General features: G+C 37.6%; 1 pseudogene; it reads right to left on the bottom strand.

Moving 5' to 3' along the window:
• Positions 1-465: 465 nt before the first annotated feature.
• Positions 466-2,332, bottom strand: LOC102005734 (annotated as a pseudogene).
• Between the last annotated feature and the right edge of the window lie 2,757 nt (positions 2,333-5,089).

The following is a 5,089-nucleotide window of genomic DNA, read 5'->3' as shown; positions in this document are numbered from 1 at the left end:
GCTCAGCAGGATGCTGATGGTCCCCCACATTCACTCACTCTCTGGGTTTGGTTAGCCCATCTTTTTTTTTCTTTTTGAGGTGGGGTCTCACCATGTAGTTCGGATTGGCCTTGAGCTTACTATGTAGCCCAGGTTAGCCTTGAACTTGCAGCGATCTTCCTGCCTCAGCTTCTGAAGTGCTGAGATTATAGGCACGCACCACCATGCCTGGCTATCCCACCCTTTTTGCTGTCTACCCTACAGTGGAGGTAGCTTCCTGCATGAGTGTGCAGGAAGCAATTTTTAGGTTGCCTGATTGTCTTATACTTGGATTCTCAGCCTTGCTATCCTGGTGTGTGTGACAATTAAATTTTCTGTACTAAGATTCCCTCAGGTGAAAGATCTTGTGTCAGTTATCCTGCCTGGACCCTGAGTAAAACGTATACATGTTTCATTATAAACCATGTCAGACTATTTTGGGAGTTGATAGGAGTTTTTCTTTTCCCCCTGTCAATCAACTTTATTTTCAAAAAGAAATCCCTATATAAACAGAGCCAATCTCTATTAAATTGTGTGATGGTATTAGTCTTTAAAACACCTTTTAGAAATAAATAAAAGGAAGATGTAAAATACTGGGATTTGCTTGATGAATATTGTGAAATTTCTTCTTTTTGAATTTTTTTCCTGCTGCATTTGCTGCTTTTTCCGACATGATCTGAGCACTTCCTTTGGTTATATCTTCTGAACTCAGAATCAGCCAAGCAGTTCTTTCACAATACTTTTTCCTTTGCTTCTTGGGAATTCGTGAGTGGTAGAAATCAGCTGGGTTGTCAACAATTGTTCCAATCTGGAAGTACTTAGGGAGGCCATCTCGGTCATTTTTCTTGTAAAACCTTTTCAGGTCCATGCTTGCACTCATCTTCAGAGCTCTGAGATCATTTTTAAGTTCATCAGTCAATCCTGGAGCTTTCATAGCAAACCAATCACCACCTGCAGTTTTTTGTCACTCTTTCCTGTGTTTTTTTCTGAAATTGACACTTTGATTCACTATATGGTGGGACATAATCATTTTTTTTCAAAATCGAGTGTTATAACAGCTTTCTGTAGAATCTCATTTTTCTTCTTCTCCTTGATCTGTGTTAGAGTTTTCTTATTAGACTGAAGTTTTTCTGCATTGAAATTAATATACACACCACCCAATCCCTTGATACTCAGGCCGGTGTCTATACTGCTACTTGTCAACTTCAGAAGTTTAGACTCTGTTATTTAGTAAGTCATCTTCACCGCTATACTCACCTTTATTTCTGTCACTCTCTGATGGTTCTTCTTCGCTGTTTCCATCCCTCTTCCTCTTCTTTTTCTTCCTCCATGGTCACCTCACTTGCCTTATGTTGCAAGTGGAAACTTTTATCAGCATTCAACCCAGGAGATGTGTCAGTGACAAAGCATGCATTGTCGTGAGATGTATTTTCTGAGTTTCCATGTAATGATTCTTCTTGATCACTATTTTCAACAAAACACAGCATCCGCTTCACATGCACCGCTTTCAAATTGCTGGCTTTCATCACTGCCGAGAACTAGTAAGACAGAATGGTCTATACCCGGAGACTGGTTGAGCTCAGGTTTGTTTTGTTTGGTATCGCATTGAAGATTACACTCCTTCCACTGTTGTTGACCTCACTGACTTTACCTGTGGACTCTTCATCATCACCACCATGACCACTGAGCTTTGTAGGTCGTTTATTTTTACGGTGCTCTTTCTCCCTTCATTCCATCTGTTCACTGCTACAACTGCAAATGCTTGAGCTAATGACTTCATTACAGCCTCACAGTTCAGATTTGAGCACTCCAACGTGGCTTTCGTATTTTGAGGGGTTGAATGCTTTTGAGAGACTAACTGCTGACGACTGGCATCCTAAAGTTTAGAAAGACATTTCAATTGAGAACATTTATCATTTTCCTTTCTCTCATCTATTACTCTGTTTTCCTCTTCATCTGAACTCTGTCTGGCATATGAATCCTCTGGCTTAATAGAAATATCCATGAATCCCTTTTTATTTTCTGGTACAATTTTTGTATATTTATTATCAGCTTGTGCCTGTAATGTCCTTGGCATAATTCTGGGTGTTCTTTTATGTGTAATTCCAGGGAATGAAATGGCAGAGCATGATGAGTCAGCATCAGATACAGCTTCTGCATGTGATGCTTGGCTTTGACCTGTTAGAGGTTTAGCCTTACTTCTGGTTCTTGTCATTTCAGGGGAAGGCACAATTCTGGAAATACCCAAAGCATGAGATTCTGCTTCAGAGTCATTTAGTCACTTTATTTTCTGCTTTTTTCTTACAGTGGACACTGGTGTGGGTGCAATTATGATCTGCCTTCTCCTAGTTATTCTTCAAATAGGCTCCTGGATCTCAGACCCTGAAGAAAAATGTGACTCTGTTTTGGAGAACTCTTCAACAGTAGATGGTTCAGTTATCTCTTCTGGTGAGCCTATTGCAGTTCTGCTCTTCCTTTTTTTGGTTTTAGGAATCCTAGAGATTAAACTTTGTTTCCCAGCAGTCTGTGATTCAGCTGTACTTTGGTTATCAGGTCCAGATTCCTTCTTACTTTCTGGATGTGCCTGAATTCCATCAGCAGCAGAACTCTTCTGCTGGCAGCCGGCAGCCAACGTGACTTATATTCTAGCCTGAGAATGTGCAGACCTGGTAACTACCATTTTTGCTGCATTCGGCTTCCCAGTAGATACCATGGCTTCTGCAGGATAGAAGTTTTTAAAAATAAAAGACATCAAAATTATCTAAGTATTTGAAATTTTATCATCTCTTTAAAAAAAAATCAAAGTTATTATTTTTATAAAAAGAAAACTCTGTTCCTAAACTAAAAATGTATTTTAATATAAGATGATGCTATTACTTACATGAATATTGTTGAGTTTTTTCTTTTAATGTGACAAAGAAATAACCTTTTAACTTTTTCCTTCTCAAACCTGGTATGGTGGCACATGCCTATAATCCTAGCACATGAGAGGCTGAGGCAGGAGGATTGCTGCAAGTTTGAGGCCAGCTTGTACTACATAGCAAGACCTTGTTTCAATAAAATAAAATAATTTAAAATAAATCTGCCCTATACTGGGGATTGAACCCAGGGTCTTTGTCCTAAACTACATACACAGCCCTTTTTTTCTTTTTTAAAATTTGAAACAATGTCTTGCTCTATCGCTAAAGTGCCCAGGCTAGGCTGGAACTTGGGACCATACTGCTTCAGCCTCCCAGAGTTCTGGGATTATAGGTATACACCAACACACCTGGCTTTGTCTCCTTATTTATGCAATGGGTGTAGATAATCTTTAGCCAAATAAAAGTCTATAAATTCCACAAGAAGTCTGTTTTCTAAATTTTATATTCAACCAAGCTCTAAATATATTCTTCTAGGCATTTTGTATTCTTTCAATTTGCATTGAGCAAGAGCAAATAATCCAGATGTAATTGATTTGTTTATATTTAACTAACCAGCATTGTTAAGTATTAAACATTTGATGCTTTCCATCCTTTGAAGATTAAAATTGAATCCTACCAATCCTAAGTGAAACTTGGGCTACACAAGTCTCAAATCCAATGAACCTAAAAGTTTCCAACTCCACAATGCCCCAAAGCTAATTGATGTTTTCACATCTGTCTCTGGGTGCCAAGCCACCAAAGAAGCCTGGAACTTTTTAAATGGTTAATTCTACTCTTGTTGCATATTTGTATTTAATTACAAATTATATTTAATAACTTATGATTTTGACCAGATGGCTTCAAGATTATAACACATTGGAGTGGAAGAATGCAGCCAACAAATTTGGCCTCTCCACTCTGAATTAATATTTGTTTTTACTGATCAAATGAGATAATGAGCCGCCAGATAATTTACATACATTTCCCCTCACTTAGCCAATTTTAGTGTGCTTATGTCCAGCCAAGAAATTCAGGTACAAACAAGTCTGGTGATGCACACCTATAATCCTAGTAATTGGGATTCTGAGGAAGGAGGATCACAAGTTCAAGGACAGCCTGGGCAACTTAATGAGCTTGTGTCTCAAAAAAAAAATTAAAAGGGTAAGGGTACAGCTTAGTGGTAGAGTAGTCCAGGGTTCAATTCCCAGTACAATCAATCAATCAATCAATCAATCAATCAATAAATAAATAAATAAATAAATTTCAAGTTTTGTATACTGAAGGAAAAGACCCGTAGTAAGACAGAAACTCAAATTTCTGACTTTGTGAGATTTGAGTGTCCATGGTTTTATTTCTAGCTATGCTAATTGGATGTCTTCCTCTACAACATGAGCTAATAACATAGTAGCTGTTTCACAGACCCATGAAAACCGAATGAGAAAAACGTATGCAAAGAGGCAAGTATGCTGCTTGAAACACAGCACATGTTTGATGAGATGGTACTGTTTTAATGTTTTCCAAAGCTGGGCAAGTTGGTGCATGCTTGCAATCCTAGCACTTGGGAGGCTGAGGGAGGAGGATCATTGCAAGTTCAAGACCAGCCTGGGTTACAAAATGAGCTCAAGTTCAGCCTGAACTGCATAGCAAGACCCTGTCTCAAAAAAAGATGAAAAAAAAATAATGTTTTCTAGGGGCTGGGGATTTATTTATTTATTTATTTATTTATTATTTTAAAGAGTAAAAGAAGGATAACATAATAATGGGGGGGCTTACCAAATTACAGACAGAGTGGTAGGAAATTATCAATGGTTATTGTTTTGCATATTGTTATCTACAGGATAGTTTCTCAGGAAAACAAATAGACAAATAATAGTGAGGTACAGACAAAAGAGGTAGGAGATTATTAATACTTGTTGTACTATACTTTGGTATCTTCAAAGTGGCTTCTAAAGAAAATAAATATAACTATATATGAGTGACCTATTGAATAATCATTAACTATTCTCAATGGTTGTTGTAGGAAACACATAATAATAAACATGGATCCATTTATAAAATAGGATAGGAACAATACAAACATTACAGAGTTATGGATAGATTAGTAGGAAAATATCAATGGCTGCTGTAATACATGGTGGTATCTTCAAAGTGGTTTCTCAGGAAGACAGAGA

Source organism: Chinchilla lanigera, unplaced genomic scaffold, assembly GCF_000276665.1.
Source record: "Chinchilla lanigera isolate Chin_1 unplaced genomic scaffold, ChiLan1.0 scaffold00027, whole genome shotgun sequence".
Lineage (NCBI taxonomy): Eukaryota > Metazoa > Chordata > Mammalia > Rodentia > Chinchillidae > Chinchilla > Chinchilla lanigera.
This window is presented reverse-complemented; position numbering and strand designations above follow the sequence as displayed.